The sequence below is a fragment of the Chlamydotis macqueenii genome, chromosome 1 (assembly GCF_036417535.1).
Source record: "Chlamydotis macqueenii isolate bChlMac1 chromosome 1, bChlMac1.mat, whole genome shotgun sequence".
NCBI lineage: Eukaryota > Metazoa > Chordata > Aves > Otidiformes > Otididae > Chlamydotis > Chlamydotis macqueenii.
The window spans coordinates 186,905,113-186,924,793 of record NC_141556.1 but is presented as its reverse complement, the minus strand read 5'-3'; the positions used below and the strand labels follow the sequence as shown (position 1 = coordinate 186,924,793).

Genomic DNA, 19,681 nt, shown 5'->3' with positions numbered 1-19,681 from the left:
GGGCGGGGCGCGGTGGTCTGAGGGGGGGAAAATGGCGGCCGCCTGCCGCCATCTCACAGCGGCGGGCTGCTGCGCGGCGCTTTTGGGAAGGAAAACCTTTGGGCAGACGGTGGTCTAAGCACATATCTCCTTCAATGGCCGCCCTCCCAGGTGCTGGCTGTCGAGGCCGAGCAGGGGTACGCCTCAGGGAACAGCCAGGTAAATGTGTCCTGCTTCTGACAAGTGCTCCTGTCTTGGCATGGCGAGCTGGCTCTGCCGTCCGTCCCGTAGTCACGTTGCTGTGACCCCCTTTTGCGAAAGAAAGGGGAGCAAAGATGAAACGGGGCGATTGCTTCCCTCTGTTTACATTACTTTTCCCTGAGTTTATCTTAGGACTGAAGGTCAGCACTGGAGGTAAAGACCGTATTTCTGTTGCTGCATTAGACAATAGGACCTTGTTGTATTAAACTTTCTGTAGTATTTTCTGCATCACACTGCGTTTGCATAATTGAACAATTTCTGCTTGAATTTCGGTATTCGGGTGTTGAAAATGGGTGAAATAAAACGTGGGGCCAGCCCAGCAGAGGCACCAGTTGGCAGGAGCCCCGCGGAAGGCAGCGGGTTTGCTGCGTGGCAGCAGGGCTGCTTGCGCGACGGCCGTAGAAATTCACCCTCTGAAAGCTTATTCCCAAGGGAAATGCAACAGACCTCCAGCAGCAAGCTTTTGCCAAGATGCTACTTTTCACTTGCTTTTGCCGGCGGATTTGTTGAGGTCCAAGAAGGTCAGATAACTTACCCAAATCTCCGTGCTAAAGCCAGTGAAAAAGGACTTCCTCTGAGGCACATGCCAAACTTCCATATGTGTCTGAAAAGATTCTGGAAAATCGTGCTTAATGTCTTAGCTGTTGTCCTACATCACAGAAGTCGCCAGCAGATTGGAAAGTGTTATTTCAGCTGTAACTTTAAATTTACCTACACTAAGCCAACAAGCAGCAGTTCTGCCTGAAAAAATTTAGTGTTCCTGCCCATCAGCAGAAAAACTGAGGACACTTGTAAGAGTTCAGGTGTGAAAAACTCAAAGATCAAGAGTCTGCTTTTTCTCTGGGAGTGACACACAGCAGCATCAGCAACAGAACAAATCCTGATTGCTCACTTGTCATAGTAGATATAGGCAACAGAGGAAAGATAGAGCGAATTCTTTGGGGCAGAAAATAAATTTTCACAATGTTTAGTAATCTGTGCTATGCTAAACAAACAAGCAGCATCTGCAGGACCACAGCAAGTTACTCAGCTAAACTATTAGAGGTTCACAAGTGTACTGCAGAAAGATCCAGTCAGCAACAGGCTGTATAATAGCTTATAGGAAGCGAATCTGCAGTCTCAGACTATTTCCCAGAGGATGTGTGATTGCACTAGATAACATCTCTTTCTCACAATTCTTAGAAGGGAACTACTACTAATGAGGAAAAGACCAATCATCTTACTGCTATGGATGATCCTGAGGTCCTAGGCTAGACCTACAGATAGAAATGCTTGTCTTACTACTTGATGAGACATGTGAGATATTCTTTGAAGGTGTCAGTATGATTGATAGTTTTCAGAATGGATGTGTATCTAAAAAAATGTCTTTTAAAACTGAAGTCTGGCAAGGTCTGCTGTCTTTGCAGTTGTTTGTATTCAAGCAAACTTGCACTGTACATTGCTGACCAATAAACAGGGACTGAGAGTATGCTGGAGACAACAGACTGCTAGCTCTTGGGAGACCCAGAATACTTTTTGCTAAACAGACCTAATGAGTGTCTTGACAGGCAAAAACATGGTTCATAGAAGTGAAAGTAGGTCCTAAGTGTCTCCCAAATTAGCTGTATTTTCTTCAATTGCCTATTGAGACATATTACATTTCCCTATTAACCTTGTCTCTCCTATATCTTTAAACAGTTTCAGGTCTGACACTTCAAGGTTTAAGACACTGTTTGGAGGAAAACAGTGAAAGGCAGGCATGCAGTTTGGACCAAAGCCAAATAATAATATGCTGAAATCAAATACATGCTTTATATACGGGTTTGACCTTTGGAAATGTTACCCTTTGTAAAAAAAAAAAATTAAAAAAACCCCAAAAACACAATGCAAGAGAGGGTCGAGCAGCGAGTCAAGATAAAAATCTTAAGGGCTTGTTTTAAAGCTTATCTGTAATGGTGACTTCTTCCGCAAGACCGGAAAGTTACTTGAATAATAGAAAGGTGTCCTGAAGTCTAGCACATCACTTTACCAGGTGTCCAAACTTGAGGTCAATGCTCTGCTCTCCCCTATAAGATGGAGAAATATGATTGGGAAATTATTGCCTACAAAAGCAGTTTTGCTATGACTGAGGGAAGAAAAAGTAATGCATTGAAAACTGAGGAGAGGAGGAAGGGAAGCAGAGAAGAAATAGAGAGATTTTGAAGTGAGAGGGGAACCTGTATCTTCCTCCTGCATTCCAACTGACAGGCTAAAAGAATATTGTTGAAATGGTGGAAAAGGCACTGAAATTACCAACAAGACCTGAGTCTTCTCCCAGATCTACCGTTGTCACATACAATTCAATTAAAACCTTTTAAAAGACAATTTTCCCATAATGACAGAAACTAATGGACAAAAAGGCTTCAAGTTAGAATTGCTGTAAACAAGTTTAATAAGTACCTACAGAAGCAAAATTAAGGTAGTTTAGAAAAGTATTTCCCCATATAACTGAAAAAAAAAATCAAGAAAATAAATCTTATAAATGCTTCTGAGCATATTTTTTTTCATTTTCTGTTATAGCTTTCAGATCAAATTGCATGAACTAAAAATATTGCTAGGACCAAAAGCAAGACAACTTACTAACTGAATTTGAAGCCAAGAAAAGCAAGCTTATTAAGTTCTTTTTCTACATTCAAAAAATTGTAGGGTTAAGAATTATATGATGCTCCTCTGGTATGTACTTTTTGCAGGTAATAATAAAAATTACATGGAGGGGAATTTATATGACTGCATGACTGCTTCATTTAAAGGTTCTTTTTCTTGTTAACATAAATTCTGAATCGGTAGAAAGTGTGGTTACTAGTATGGTATGTTTGGATTATTTGAACTTCCTTGGAAGAGTGTATCTGTCCATAACACGGAGTGAAAAACAAGCTGAAAAATGCAGCTTGCTTTATACTGAATTAATATTACCTCATCCGTGTTTCTTAGTGTCATTTCTCTTACTCTGCATCTTGGCATGCCACCATGGTAAATGAAACATCCCTCCCTCTGTTAGTTTTGGCCTTTATTTTCCTGATGCGGGTTAACTTTCACTCCTTTGATTTGGATAGAGCAGAATTGGGCTGCTTGCCTATGAGAATAATACTGGCTCATGTATTCATGTACCGGATGACAACAGAAGACCTCTGGGAAAAAGCAGTGCTGGTTTGAACCGATGCATTCACACACTATACAGCCGCTTTCCATGCCCTCGTACCGCACCAGAGTCTTGGAGGACTTTCTTCAATTTCTGATCTGCAATCTTGTTTGAAGCCTGGGAGTTGGAGCAACTTGAATTCCCCATTTTCTCTGGCAATTTGCTTTAAAAGCTGCTCTCTGGCTCCATCTCCTGTTTTGTTTGTTGGTTGGTTTGGGGTTAATTTTTATTTATTTATTTATTTGTGTTGGGTTTCTCAAGGTGAGATTCTTCTGAGTTTTACACACTGAATTTATTTTTTAAAGTGGGTAATCACATCTCGTGTGACCGCATAGACAAGCAGAAGAGAATCCCGACCGGCAGGTGAGAGGGTGCCCCAGAGAGGAGGGAGCTGGAGGGTCTCCAGCTCTGCTGTCAGCCCTGGGTTTAGGCACTCCTGCCTGCAAAGGTGTTACTCCTGTTACAAGACAAGGGGAAATCCCTTGGCCAAGAAGACCATCAATATGTTCTGTTTTGGCGTAATTGTAACTTTTCTGCAAAATGATGATCATTAATTACATGATTTGGCAACAAAGTGACATCTCTCCTACAACTGGCAAGCACTGGAGCCACTGAGTAGGAGAAGGACAATTTAGTAAACAGGTTGGCCTCTTTGCAGATACTGAGAAAAGTATATAAGTGCCTTTTATAAGTGCTCAACAACAATAAGAGTAATATTAATAATCTCAAGAACAGGCTTTTAATAAAGAAAAACTATTTTATGGCAATTAAATTTTAGGCCCAAACTATTTAACACATGCCCCTTTGAGCCATTAAGTAATCCGATTCCAGTTGCTCTCACTCTGCAAGAGGGGAAGTAGTGTGGGAGCGAAACTGCACTTTGACTGATGCAGTGCTTAAATTTAAAACTGCTCTGTTGACAGCGAGCCAGATTTCAGCTTTTGAGGCCTCTTCCTCAATCACCCATGCAAAACCAAAGAACTTATATACACAAAAGATAACCGCATAAAAAAGGTAAAACCGCTTGGCAACAAGTAGAGCTGCCTCTCAATAGCCGTTGAACGTGGCAGTGCTTTATTCTCTCCCATATTTTTCTTTTCTGCTTGTTTGTAAACTAAATGTTTTCCAGCTTTACAGTATATGGGATTTACAATTTATTAAAAACTTGTACTTCAACTGCAACTGCAAAAATGTGCGCTTAAAATTCTCTCCTTCTCCTGTTTTGTCAGCAGTGATAGCCTTTGTAAGATAGTTACTGAAAAATATTTTTAATTTCAGATGCTACATCATTCTTGGAAGCATGTGGGAAACAAATATAGATGAGCTCTTTATATAGAAAGGCAAACTTCACAGAGCACCAAAGTGTTCTGTGGAAAATTTGCTTGTCCCTCTTGCTTAAAAATACAAAACTTGTTATAAAAATGCATCCTCAAATTTAGACCTTGCTCCTTATTTTGCACCAGGTATTTATCAGTCACACAATGAATAATACTGCCTGGCACATTTCTGTTAATAAGCAGTACACACTCTTTCTTCTATATTTCATTGGTTTTGGCTTATGCAGGCATTCGGAAAATGTGGACCTATCAGAAATACAGCTTGAATCTGCTGTAAGTTAAAGTTATGGAGAAGATTAGCTTTAAAAAATATGCATGCCAATATCATTGCGTAGCACCTTATCGAGAAGAAATACACTCATTTTTAGCTGCCATGCAAGTGCTGTTGGCTTTGTAACTGACTGTGAACATGTGAGAACAAAAAAAAAAGTGATGCTGTGTCAGTGTGTGGGCTGCAAATGAGAACTCCTGGCTCATACATTTTGCGCCATAAGCAGTTCTGGCATTGTATGCAGTCTTATTGCTGTTTCCTTTGTCCTCATTGATCCTGCTATAGTATTACTCACATTTTGGGCTACCGACTTGCTGTAAAAAAACTCTAATTTAATTCACTGTCTTTTCGGTTGAGCTTTCTGACCACTATTTCTTCTAAACTCATTATTCTTGTATTTTTCTAGGCCTTGGGACTTCAGAACTTTTTTTCCTAAATCTTCTTTCCCTCTGTGATATTGAAGAATCATGGAGTATCATCAATAAATACATTTTCTACTTGGAAAATGCATTAAAATTACCTATGTAACCTGCTTGAAAGGTAAATAAATTTCTTTCACATAATGCATGAACTACCTGAAAGCTTTGAAGTATTTCCTTTTCTTTCATCTGAAGTGTGCAATTAAGAACATGTCTAGGGAATATAAAGGAATATTTTCTTAAAACAGCTTTTGTCTTTTAGCTATTTTTTTTTTCATTTTGTCACCTTTACTACACATGATGGATGTTGTTAAGTTGACAAAATGCTTTCAACCATCTGAAACCTCATGAAGTTCAACAAGGCAAGTGCAAGGTCCTGCACCTGAGTTGGGGCAGCCCCCAGTATGAATACAGACCAGGTGATGAACGGATTGAGAAGGTCTTGGGGACTCTGGGGGTGAAGGTCTTGGGGATACTGCTGGACAAAAATTGGACATAGGACAGCAATGTATGCTCGCAGTTCAGAAAGCCAACCACATCCTGGGCTGCATCAAAAGCAGCATGGCCAGCAGGTTGAGGGAGGTGATCCTCTGCCTCTACTCTGCTCTGGTGAGACCCCGCCTGAGTAGCGCGTCCAGCTCTGGGGCCCCCAACATAAGAAGGACATGGACCAGTTGGAGCGAATCCAGAGAAGGGCCATGAAGATGATCAGAGGGCTGGAGCACCTGTCCTATGAGAACAGGCTGAGAGAGTTGGGGATGTTCAGCCTGAAGAAGAGAAGGCTCTGGGAGACTTTATTGTGGCCTTTCAGTACTTAAAGGGGGCTTATAGGAAAGACAGAGAAAGACTTTTTTTGCAAGGCCTGCACTGACAGGACAAAGGGCAACAGTTTTGAACTGAAAGAGCGTAGGTTTAGACTCGACACAAGGAAGAAAAATTTTTACAATGAGGGTGGCAAGACACTGGAACAGGTTGCCCAGAGAAGTTGTGGATGCCTCATCATTGGAAGCGTTCAAGGTCAGACTGGCCAGGGCTTTGAGCAACCTGATCTAATGAAAGATATTCTGTCTATGGCAGTGGAGTTGAACTAGATGATCTTTAACAGTCCTTTCTGACCCAAATCATTCTGTGATTCTATGATCTAAGCATATAACAGTCTGTTTTGAGAAAATAAAAAAAACCCCTGCTATTAAACACTGAATTTTCTTGCTAATATTGAAGGTACTTTAGAAGTAGGAATAAAGGAATATTTTAAAAAAAAAAAAGTAGTCTGATATGACTTACAGCCAAAAAGATCCCAACAGTGCTACTGCTAACAAAGCTCTAGTGTCATTTTAATATGCATCTTCCAACAGAAAGTTTTTGGAGCTGGGCCGTTTTCTTGAAGTCAAGCCATTTTGTAGATCACCTCTTACTGCAATTACATGGAAAGGGGGACACTCACTAAAGCTGCCAATTTGTGTTGACTCAAACCTGTGACAAAAGACTGATTTAAAAGCTTATGGTTCCTGAAGCAGGGTGGCTGAACTCATCCTTTCTGTGGAAAATGTTTCCTGCAAAAACGTCCTGAGAAACAGCTTGAGAAGAAAATTGCAGAAGTTTCAGTGTATACAGGGACTTATGACTCAGTATGATAGGGCTGTTAGAGGAGTTAAAAAAGAATCCTAGATTGACTAATCAAACTTTTTCATGTCTTACTCTGTGCAAATGTTATGAGTCACCTTCACTTCAGCAGGTAAGTCAGCATTTCTGGGCATCACCACAGGAAGGGATTCCTCAGCCTGTGAGCACATATATACATCCCAGTGATGCCACATTTAGATGGGCACTATCACAGATGGTGTTGTGGAGCATTTGGTTCCCTGATTACCTCATGGCCATTCCTGATAAGCATCATTTTTATTCTAGATATATTACAGCCAGAATGTCTGATTGCTTTGAACATCTTGCACAGTAGTAGGCCCATATGTCTATAGTCAGAATCTACAGAGTGCCCTTTGATTTTGAAGAGAGAACCATATCTGAGTCAGGTTTAGCTGCTTTGGGGAGATATCCTTCGGGACAAGAGTGGGCGTGGAAGCACTGGCCCATTCCAAGACTGCCACCAAATGAGAAACTTCATGGAAGTGGAAGAAATAGTCTTTATTTGTAAAACAGTAAATGCTTTAGAGACAAGAGGCCACGTGTTTGGAGGGGAAAACCAATTATTCAGTCATGTCCTCATCTGTAACTTGGTGACCTCCTTGTGTAAAAATATAATCTGACAAGATCTGAAATACCTCAACAAAGACTGAGGAACTGGTTAATGCACACCTTTTACCTCTGAAAGTGGATGAGGAAGCTCCTAATTTTAAAACAAACAAAACCCCCAACTCAGCCTGTCTGGGACTGACTGAAAAAAAAAAAGTCTGACATTCTCAGTAGTTTTGATTATCCCCTGATGTTCAGGCTAACTGGCCCCAGAATAGCCTCTGTATTGTATGCTTAATATGAGCACAGGACAATTTTCACACAGGGGCTCTCAATCAGGTATCAGTGTCGAAAATAAAGGTGCTCAAAAGGCTCCATATGAGGCCAAGTGATGCTCTTGAAGTCAAAACAACTTGTCTGGTGTGTTAGATCAGTTCCTAGTAATAAGAGGAAACTAGGGCAATAGTTATTTTTCACTGACCCACAACAAGAAACATTGTAAGAATTGGCTATGTTAGTGCTCCCAAAGTGTTCAAGTCAGAAGACATTGGAGAAGGGACAGGTATTAATTAAGAACACATAAAGAGCTTCAAATTGTAATGAATGAGTGTTGTAAATAGTTTCTCCATCTGAAAAGCCACATGGGTAGGTATGCATGTATGCACATACTTAAGTACATTAAAAAAAACCAAACCAAAACAAAACAAAAAACACAAAGCCAAACTAAAAAAGAAACCTTTCCCTAAAGCTATAGAGCCCAAAGCCAAAATTATAGCAAGGAATTCTGGTACCTGCTCGAGGATGTGTCCCCCTCTCTTAGCTCATAAAGCAGACCAGAGATTGTTCTTTGGGTTCTGAGGCCACACAGTGTGTCCCAGCTTGCATCACAGAACTACATTTTCTTCTTTCCCTCAGAAAGAGTGATGAAGTAAAACTGCCTTTGGTGAAATGGTCCCTGCTCCATGCTGTCCTCCAAGCCATGTCCAGGTACCATCTGAGAGGTTGCTAAGAGTCATGTGCCAGAACTGCCAGGTAACATGCTTACAACCCAGTTTTAAGAGCTCTGCATAGCAGTGCTGAAGCATTTGGCTCTCAACTTTACCAGTGTAGATCCAGCTGATGGATCTTTCTCCAGGGTTTTTGTACCTTTCAAGCCAGCAGTTTGGCCCAATGATCAAACTGTAGGAGCTCTTCCACTGTAGGAGCTGGTACCAACAAGACATCTAGCAAACTTATTGCCATTTAGGAGCTATGTGGTGGGAGTCTCAGGTAGCTGCCGGGAGCCCAACTGCTACAGGAGCACTTGTGCATGAGCAGTCCAGTTTCTTTCCTTCATAGTGCCACACAGTGAAGTATGAGCCATCCTCTCAAGCACTTCACTGTGCAGACTTATGTTCTAGGGACTTCAGCATCTGGCTTGCAGAATTCCTCCATAGGGATGTCTGACTGGACCTGTATCAATCAGCATTCAATTTCTAGACTCCCTCCCCTGTGAGAGGGATGCCAGATGTTAGGGACTCTCTTATCTCCTCTTTAATACAATCCTGCCCGATAGTTTTCCTCTCCCAAGTGCCAATAGCTGAAAAGAGAGGAAAAAAAACAGAAGAGAAACTAGGACAACTTTCCTATGCAGGGATGGGCTTGAGCCTGATCTGAATGGGGAGGATGAAAGACTGAACGGTTGCACAGCTGCAGCATGATTTTATACTGTGAACATCACTGACCAGGGGTAATGATCTGGCCCCAGTGCCTCCAAATCCTCTTGTAAGACTACCTTTGCCATATGCGTAGAAGTGACAGTCAAAGAGGCTTTCCTACCATGGCCTTTTCTAGGAATCTACCCTTTCCCCAACTTGAAGGCTAGCAGTGTCAGTTCTGACTTGTATTTATGGAAGTACTTTTTAGTTGAAATTGTATTTTGACTAATTTCAGGGTGTTTTATTCATGTCCTTTGGTTTTGGCCAGAAAAATATGGAACTATGCTCATTTATGTATGCACACATTCATGAACATAAAGATTCAAAAGAGAATGAGGGAGAAATACCACTTCTAACTAGGCATAAGAATTCTGAAGGGAAAATTTATACACATTTTATGCTTTTGTTTTTAAATAAAAGGTAACATGCTGCCCTAGTGCTGACTTGTAGTAGAAAAGATTAAAAATTCTTGGACCATCAGTAGCAAGAAATCACAGGGGTCTACTTACAGAGGTCATTAACTGTCCAGACATCTGTTGGGTAACAAATTCTGCTAAACATAGATCATGAAATGGTTCTTGAATTATGCAGAGGATAATTTCACAATCCAAAAAACAGAGAATTCAAGCAGAGAAAAAAAGCCATGTAAGACCTTCTTATTACCAGTTGGGGAGGAATTCACTACAATGTCAGAATTACAGGAAAAATTGGTGCTAGTGGCAGTGGTCTGCTGGACTCCTACCAGTGCGATAAGGAACAGATTTAGGCAATGGTCACAATTACAGTTACATACTCCACAAGTAACTGTCATTTTAGCAAAATTGGCTGTATTAATTAGATGGGTACTGTAACAAAAGTGTCCAGATAACTAGACAAAACTAAAAACTCCAAATGTCTCAGTGAAGACTACTGTAAAATATGTTAACACATGAGTAATAGATTTCAGTATAAAATGGGGAGTTAGGAAACAATGAGCAGATGCAAAAATGGAAAAATTGATGCTATGGTGGAAACAGGCTGGAGCATTAAAAAAAAAAAGTACAAATTAAAGCATAAGAGACCCTAATTCCCCTCGAAAAAGGAACACTGTCCCATTCCCCATAATTCAACTGTAGTAGACGGTTGGTAGAGGATCACAAGCGAGTCCAATTATGCTGCCCTTGACTAGAATTGGGTTAAAGTGCTGTCACTTACCTCTGAAACAGAGCTCAAGCGATACCTGTCAACCTTTGGAATCAGGAGTTACGCTGGAATCAGGAGTTACTTATTAGCTGCTGCAGAAGTCAAGCACACAGCACGACCAATCATCGAAAACATGGAGAGTGAAAACACTTGTCAAGGCAAATAATGAGTAGTTTTGGCTTTTTTTTCCCTTAGCTAGCTGAGGAGAGTCATACTGAACATATAAGTACAAATGTCAAGAAAAACGTATTGTAACTTTTTTTTTTTTGAAGGAAAAGACAAGATAAAGAGGACCTGAAATGGAAGACACAAAGAAAAATAAAAATTGATCAAGGAAAATGAAATGGAAAAAAAAAAACAGTTTGCAATACCCTGAAAGTAAGCGGAATGGACATAATAGGAGACAAAAAAAATCAGGCTTTTAACTTTGCATTGTTAAATTTCGTCTTCCTTCAAGACCCCGGTTACATAAATCACTGTTAGCTATGCATTCACAACTCACATAAACCAGCCAGCATGAATGCATATAACAGTGTCAACGAGCTAGGAAAGCAGAAATAACAGAAAACAGAAATATCTCAAAGGAGGGAAGGAGCAGGAGAATCTCTGAGAAAATGTTACATTCATCACACAACCAGTGTACACAAAACACTCTGCCAAACCTAGAGAAGCGTATACTTAGTGTCAGCCTGAATTATGGGATAGGCTTTCATGGACTTTTTATTTTGGACTCATGTTTGGAAAATAACCATAAAGTGTATATTGCATTAAAAATGGCTTACCAACAGGAAAATGTTAGAACTGATTCTGAAACCTTCGAGGCTTTCTGATTGCAACATCATGAAACTGAAAGCCACTACCACCACCAAACAACTCATCACTGACCAAAATAGCACTGCTTGGTGAAGGCAGTTGTTATGAAAAAAGGTTACACATGTAATTCAAGGTTCATTATAAGCTGGTCTCAAGTCAGTTCTAAATTTTTCCCAATGAGAAATGCTTTTGTAATCTCCACTTAGTAAGAATTATCTTTTTGTGCTTTTCAAAGCCATGTTTTTAATGTCTTTCCTCCTCGTTTGAAATACTTCTAAAACAAGACACTTTTTTTTTTCTGCAAGTTGGGCAAGACAGATTTGCCCAGCATGGCATCCATTCAAGTTTTCTGTAACAAATAGGCCTTCAATGTATACGTAAAAGTAGAAAAAAAAACTATATCTCACTTCTTTTTAACTGTACATTTTTGAATAACATGCTCAGCAAAGAGTCCCAAACACCTTGCCAAAGATGCCTGAAGTCAGGCAATACAGATGAACAGATTTCTTCCCTGGATGAGAAGAGGCTTTATCAGGTTTCTTTTACTCTAGAAGACTTACAACTGTGCTTTATAGATGGCTTTTGTAAAGATTTCTAATTAGCTACTAGTTGAGATTTGGTAAGTTTTCACTAACTGCCAAGTGGCAAAAGGCAGAACAACTGATCTATATTCCATTTGACACCAGTCACACCCGCTGCTTTGCAGAGAGCAACCAAGTGCATCTTTCTTTTAGAGTGTATTTTGATTTTGCACAAGAGACGGCAATGCATAATAATCACATTTGGAGTAAAAGCCGGATAATAAACTTCTACAGTGTGGCAATATTTTAAAGAAAGAGCTCCCAGCTCTCAAATACCACACGCAGGTGTGATACCTCAGTGGGAAGCAATTTAGGGATGAATGAATAATTCCATCCTCTTGTTTACCAAGACTATACCCATTACATTGGCTATTAAAAAGGAAAAAAAAAAAAATAAAAAATACACCTCATTGTTTTGCTTCCCTGGGAAGTGCTTGTAGAGCATCTTTTAGCTGTAACTGCTTCATACTCCAAGCTGACTGTAGCTGGAATCAGTATCCCTTAGCCGCTCGATTAGTTAGATAAATTCTGCACGCCTGTGTCTGGGATCCATGGTAATGGAGTTACATTGCTATGCTATGAAATGTGCGGGAGGGTCCAGTGCTCCAGGAAGGGTATGATTTCCGGGGCTACTGAAACTTCGTAGCGTAGGCAAGAAGGAATGCTTGGGGGAACGAACAAAAGCAATCGCTGGAACAGTGACAAGGGATCGCTCAGGTCAGCGGGTACAGGCAGGGCACTGATGGCCCAGGAAAGCTTCCCTGGGAGGGAGGGAACAACCATCTGAAAGACTGTTTAAAAGTGGTGTTGTGGGAGCTCTGATCCTGTCATCTGGAGGACAGCCTGCATGGCAACATTGCGTGTTACAAGTATTTGTGTGGAGGACTGCATTAACCCCTTACCACACATGCAGGAGCTTTTAACCAGGGCTACAAGAAGAGGAAGCCAAATAAAACCAAGGTAAACTGCTACAGATGATCTCTCTCAAACTATCCGACAGATATAACTATTATCTCTGGCCATCCTGACAAGAGGAGCATTTTTTTTCCCTGGCATAATAAGCAAAGGTCTCCTCAGACCTACTGTTTTAGCAAATGTGAAAAAAGACTCCTCCTGTCTTCATGGCTTGGAGGGCTGGAGCAAAGCTGAGAAGTCTGTACCAGTATTTCCCTGGGCACTCTGGTGTTATCAAGAATCAAGTGGACTGCTGCTGCTTGCTGCTACCAGCATCTCAAGGATGGAAAATAAGTTCAGGATGAAAGAAAACAAAAAAAAGAAAGGTAAAATATCTTAGCTTTTGTATGCTAGAAAGTTTTCTCTGTTCTCTTTGGGTCTTGACACGCCAGCTGAGATATCCAAGAGACGGAATGAATTTAAAGGCCCAGAGCTCAGACAGGTTTGGAAAATACAAGACTTAAACTGGGAAAAAAAGTTTAATGCTGACAATCTACAAGGCTATGGAATTGTATTCTAAAGGAAGCTCTGAAAAATTTACCTGTGTCATTAAAACCTGAACTGACCAAGACCTTGAAATATTCTTTGGAAAACAATTCTGTATTGAGAAGAAAGTCAATTAAAAAAAAAAAGCTATACTGTCAATTTTAGTTCTTAGACCTGCTTGAAAGTCTTTAGCATGACATCTATGATCAGAGGGCTGGACCACTTCTTCTTCAAGAAAAAGCTAAGAGAGCTGGGGCTGTTCAGTCTGGAGAAGAGGAGTCTCCAGGGAGACGTTACAGCGGCCTTCCGAAACCTAAAGGGGGCCTTACAAGAAAGACAGGGAGAAACTCTTTAGCAGGGCCTGTTGTGATAGGACAAGCAGTAATGGTTTTAAAATAGAAGGAGGTCGATTTAGACTAGATATAAGGAAGGAATTTTTTACAATGAAGGTGGTGAAAACTGGAACAGTTTGCTCAGAGAGGTGGTGGATGCCCCGTCCCTGGAAACATTCAAGGCCAGGTTGGATGAGGCTCTGAGCAACCTGATCTGGTTGGAGATGTCCCTGCTCCTTGCAGGGGGGTTGGGCTAGATGACCTTTAAAGACTCCTTCCAACCCAAATTATTCTGTGATTCTACAATCTTCCATTCAAACCAGCAGTTTAGGACAAAATAAGGCTAACAGTATATGATAATACAACAAAAATATAATAAATATTGACTGGGAAAAGAAGCTGTTTAAGGAAAAAAACACAATAATAGCAAATGATACAAGAAATGCTCTCCACATTATGTTTTTTCAGGTATATTTTCATACTTATATTTGAGATTTGATTTATTGCCTTAGCATTCAAATTTAAAGTAAAATTTGCATTTTTAGTACCATCTTATTTGTCCTCAAATGGACAGCACCCATTCTGAACATCAGAAAATGAATATTCTTAGACATACTCATCTTAAGTGAAAGAAGCAACGTAACACATCAGGAAGGATATACAAGAACTGTAAATCTATTTGAATTCTCTTCTGTGCCACCTTATTACAACTGTAATTTTGAAATGTTTGTTTTAAGCAGCTTTCTCCATGTTAGATTTAATATTCCCCCCCAGTACCAAGTAGGAGAGGTCCTGCTCTGTTAAACACTGTTAAATACATAGGAAGACAACTCATAGCCCAGAAGACCTTTCCAATTAAGGCCAGTAATACTAAAGGAAAAGCATGCCTCAAACATACAGTTTGATTTTAATGACAAAAGCCTCCTTGTCTTCTATTCAGGTGCCTTGCAACCTCTCCATCATTAATTGACTGACTTCTGCTGTCACAGCACAGATGGTTCTTGAAGAGATTAGTTTTTCCTCTGAAAATAACCTTACTATGCACTTCTACCATAACTTTATTTGGAAAAACTTAAGTATTTCACAAATATTCATAAACTTAGTCTTCCAGTACCCACATTCAGTCTGCACAGTTAGAAAACAAACTACATCAAACTACTGTAATCTCCGTTTCCCTGCATATCCACATTAACTCTTCTTCCCCTGGATGGTGGTACACTGCTGTCCACTGCGGTTCCAACTGCCGAGCCAGGAAACAGCAAGGGATTTGGATGACTGGAGTGGTGGTGGGGAATACAAAAATCCCTAGGAAGCTTCAAAGGCTATCCTCTGGGCTTCCCGATGGACAGACAATGAAAAGGAGGCTGTCTTTGAAGACAGGCCAAGAGAAGCCAGAACGCAATTTCTTTTGGAGGTCATCGTTCTGCAAAGGGATGTAGTTTCACTGTGTTCTGGTGCTGGGGAAGCCAAAGTACAGACTTCTAAAAGGTGCTAGACAGTTTCAAAGGAAGGCAGCTGCCTCTGCAAATTTTAGAAAAACAGGCATCCTCAGTCCAAGTCCTAGAATATATATAAAAAACTGAGATCCAGTTATCTTAATGTCACTTCTATGAAAATTTTTTGGGCGGTTACATCTTATCTCATCTCAGCCTTCTCAGTAATTACTCAGTCTCGGGTGAGTTTTATATGTTTACCTAAGCTACCTGAATTATAAGACTATATCAGTTTCTCTTTGGTAACAATTTCAGGAAGAGAAAAAAAAAAAAGTAGGGTCAAAACCTACTGAATTGAAACTAGAAAAAAAAAACAAAACAAAAAACCCAACAATATAAGCAGCCATGTATGCAAAACAAATGTAAAATATTATTTTATTCATTAAAAAAAGCAAGCAAGTTGAATGCACAGAACTTGGCTAAAAGAAGACTAAAAGGAATAGGACACAAGTATTAAAAAATAATAAATTGAAAATCAGAATGCTGTGTAAAGATATGTCTTTTAACGATAAGCAGTGACATAAAATTAGGCAATGGAAAATATAAGACTTTTAAACAAGTAAAAAAAGTTTAATGCTGACAATCTACAAGGCCAGGGAATTGTATTCTAAAGAAAGCTCTGAAAAATTTACCTGTCATTAAAACCTGGACTGACCAAGGCCTTGAAATACTCTTTGGAAAACAATTCTGTATTGAGAAGAAAGCCAATTAAAAAAAAAAGAAAACAACATATACTGTCAGTTTTAGCTCTCAGACCTGCTTGAAGGTCTTTAGCATAACATCTTCCATTCAAGCCTGCAGTTTAGGACAAAATAAGGCTAACGCTATGTGATAATACAACAAAAATATCACAAATATCGACTGGGAGAAGCAGCTGTTTAAGGAAAAAAGACAGGAACAGCAAATGACACTGAAAATGCTCTTCAATTTTTTCACGATGTATTTTTCAGGTATCTTTTCATACTTATATTTGAGTTTTGATTTATTGACTTAGCATTGAATTTTAAAGTGAAATCTGTATTTTTAATACCATCTTATGTGTCCCCAAATGGATAACACCCATTCTGAAGATCAGAAAATGAGTATTCTTAGACATACATATACGTTCATGTTTTCTCATGGATGCATGACAAATAACAAACATACTGTATGAAAGCAGCTGGAATCTTTTGCATCATCAGGACAGCAAGAGTATTCCTCCCGACAGAACCGTGCTGAAATAATTCAACCGGATTTAGGGGAAAAGGTAGAACTGGCTCATTTAGACTACACATGGGGTATAACCTTGGCCACCATGTAAAAAAGCCAAAACCAAAGAAAGATGCATCTGTTTTCAGTGACAGCCTCAAGCTCTCTCCCTGCTCAGCTGTGTCAGCTCTACCAGTAACGAGCATAAGCATTAATATCTCTGTGTTTTCTTCCTTCGCAGCAAATCTCCCGTACAGACTTATAAATGTGACTCCGATGGCAGTACTAGCCATTACAAGTCTCACATCAAGAGGCTGATACACACTTAAGGCTCGGGTTGATTATCTATCTTTGAAAGAATCTCTCTCACTATTAATCAAATTGGCCAGCTCCCAGCAGAAAAGTACTAATGCCTACCACAAACAACGCACACCCAGCCTTGGTTCTGCCCTACAGCGGATCTAATATGGATCTAATATAAGATGCACAGGAGCAGGAAGAACTGAATGTTCCAAATGGCCTCAAAGATAACAGCGAAAAGCAAGGACGTACAGAAAAGTACAGCAAAGTGGTTTTGCTTGTATAAATCCTGTTGGAGCTGTGCGTAAGTTTTATCTATAGGATTCTTCTATCAGTAATAATCACTCAGGGTTGAGGGGACTAAGGGTAGAGCAGGCCCAGCTGCTTCCTCTTCTGTTGGTAAGAAAATCACAGTGTGCCTACAGCTTGCAGTTTTCAAAGCTGATTCAGAATTCATGCTGATTTATGACAGATTCTACCACTAGGAGTTAACATGGCTTTTTTTTTCTCCTCTCTCTTAATTTACTGGCAACTAAACTTGCACAATTCCAAATGACCCTCCAGGATTTATGCAAAGTCTCCATAGCCCGGGCTGCCTTTCACCATGATGTTTTCCTGGTACGGCAAGGACTCTAAAAGGCCTTTTTTTTCCCAGCACTTTGGAGAAGGAGCCATTCCAGAAGTTTCCCATTTTTAGGACACTCTCCAAGATGCATGATGTTTGACACGTAAAAGTGACGCTGTTTTTATTAGGATGGTCAAGGAAACATCAGCAACATGCAAATAGGAGAGAAGATGGCACGTCTGAAGAATGTGCCTATCTCAGATATTTAGAAGGAAGCCAATTAGAGGCCAACATCAGACACTCACTCAACATTATTCCCAAATGAAGTTACTAATCCCAAGGCATGATTTGTTAAAGTAGCACTGCAGCCTTTACTTAACAACTTAAATCCCACCACCTCTGGGAGACAATTACTACTCTAGCAAGCAGCCAGTCTTGCTGACCTTACTTGGGAGCTGCAGAAGATACCTGCAACTTTCTATGGGGAGCTGAGGGGAAGAAAAGTGTCCCAAAACACCTCTGCAGAGAGAAAACACCTGTGAACCAAGTCTCTCTGAAATGTCCAAGTACTTTACTGTGTAACAGGCTGGCATGCAGCTGGATTCCAGGGCAACCTGGTCTTTGTAGCACCTACTCATTTGCTTCCCCTGACAGCAGGGATTCAGATTAACCAGTAGAACTTGGACCAGAACAGACTTGCTGCTGGTCACAAGACAGAGCACCACTGCTGGAGCTCTGACATTGAACGGCTGGAAAGATACAAGCAGCTCGAGAGTCACTGGGTGCACACAAGCTTGGCCACTCTTATCACTACCAGCAGCATCCATACTGAGAAACATCCATAGTAAAAGATGTCACTTCCAAAGACACTCAGTTGCGGTATTTTGGTCTGCACTGATTCCAAAGATGCCTTCCTAGCTCTCACAGAGTCTTTGAGATGGGAAGATTCCTTAATGGCCTTGAATGATGAACTGGGCTGAAAGGAAGCCTCCCTAACTTCACCTCAGTGCCTGAGGACGGATGGCATGGGTCACAGATGCCAGCCCTGACGGGAAAGCCAAAAGAAGCTGCTCGCAGGCATAAGAATGCATACCAATCTGTAGTGGAAATATGACTCTATCCCTCTCTCTTCCTAGAAACAAAATGCTAATCTTTCATTAGTTTTAAAAAAAATAATAATAATAAAGCAAAGCCCAAACCAGCTCTTGCCTAACAAGACAGAAATCTTGCCTGGACGAGAAGATGAATCAAACCAGGACACTGCCAATTTTATCTTGAGAGAAGGAAGGAGCACAATGGCTTCATACCTTCTAGAGCAGTGGCTGTGGGAGCACGTCAGCTGGATCAAGGAAAACAATGTCAGTCAGCTAGGAAGCAGAGCAATCTCCTGAACCGATTATGCTAAGAAATTGCTCTGAAGTTACTGTTCCAAGGCTATGCGAGCAGGAACAGCACAGACTCAATTGCGGGGGGGGGGGGGGGTGGGGGTGGGGGAAGAAACAACCACCAAACAAACAACAACTAAGAACAAAGATCTTCGTCATTAATTGGGTGGAAACACTCCACAATTATATGATTTATAGGAAGTAAATCTGGAGTGCCTTAGCATGGCTCAAAAAAAACCATTAGTGTTAATCTCTGCCTGTATGTAGGGGAAAAGGTCACAGCTGGGGCTAGCCAATTTTTTTTGTTTGTTTGTTTCTTTTTTTTTTTTCTCCCTAAGCATCGAGTGAAAGGCCAGGCCATGTTTTTGGGAATTCACCATCAAAATGGTACCGACCACTGTTTTCCACATCCTAAACCCAGTGGGTACAACAGACAACGCAAGCACTGGCTGCCAGGGGCCCAAGTTCCCTAGACCAGCGAGCCCTCCGCGCCTCTGGCACCAGGCCCGGCGGGTTTCGGGCTGACCTGGCGTTCCCTGGCCGCCTCCCCCGCCCGAGGGGGCATCTGAGCGCAGTGCAGGCCCCTCCAAAAGGGTTCCCTTCCTCCGGGAGAGGGGGAAGGCCCCGCTGGGGCAGCTTGGGACTCGTCGCGGTCCGGCCTCGCCGCCGCTCGGGGACCTTCCCGCAGCCTCAAGGAGAGCGGCGGAGCCCACAAGACAGGGCGGGGGGGGGGGGGGGGGCAGCGCCCGCCCCCTCTCCCTCCTCCCACGACTCACCCGCCCGCTCTCGCCGGGGACAAACCGCCAGCGCCGGAGTCACCGCCCCAGCCGCCCGCGCTCCCCCCGGGGGCCTCCCCCGCCACCCTCCCCGAGCGGCCACCTCCCGCCCGCCACCGCCGCGCCCCAAAGCGGGCGGGTCGGCCAGGGCAGGGCAGGGCGCTACCCCCGCGGGAGGCGTCACCCCGGAGCCCTCCAAACAGCCCGGCGAGGGCGGCGGCAGGCCTCCCCCCACCCCAGGCCGGTCTCTCCCGCCCCAGGAACGTTCAACCGGAGGAACGGCGACCCCCGCCCCACCCGCGTACCTCAGCCACC

At 41.7% G+C, this 19,681-nt stretch overlaps 2 long non-coding RNA genes across 3 annotated transcripts; one reads left to right on the top strand and one right to left on the bottom strand.

Annotated features, from left to right (window-relative positions):
* Nucleotides 1-60: 60 nt before the first annotated feature.
* On the top strand, nucleotides 61-18,612 carry LOC147602361 (uncharacterized). Its single transcript, XR_015261690.1, has 5 exons — nucleotides 61-198; nucleotides 5,412-5,545; nucleotides 8,530-8,646; nucleotides 10,766-10,871; nucleotides 16,582-18,612. It is a non-coding gene; the product is annotated as an uncharacterized LOC147602361 (long non-coding RNA).
* Nucleotides 12,993-19,396, bottom strand: LOC147602360 (uncharacterized). 2 transcript variants are annotated; one of them, XR_015261691.1, is made up of 4 exons: nucleotides 19,367-19,396; nucleotides 18,513-18,544; nucleotides 15,785-15,839; nucleotides 12,993-13,640 (listed from the first exon to the last, which is right to left on the bottom strand). It is a non-coding gene; the product is annotated as an uncharacterized LOC147602360 (long non-coding RNA). The 2 variants fall into 2 exon arrangements; XR_015261692.1 differs by lacking the exon at nucleotides 18,513-18,544.
* Between the last annotated feature and the right edge of the window lie 285 nt (nucleotides 19,397-19,681).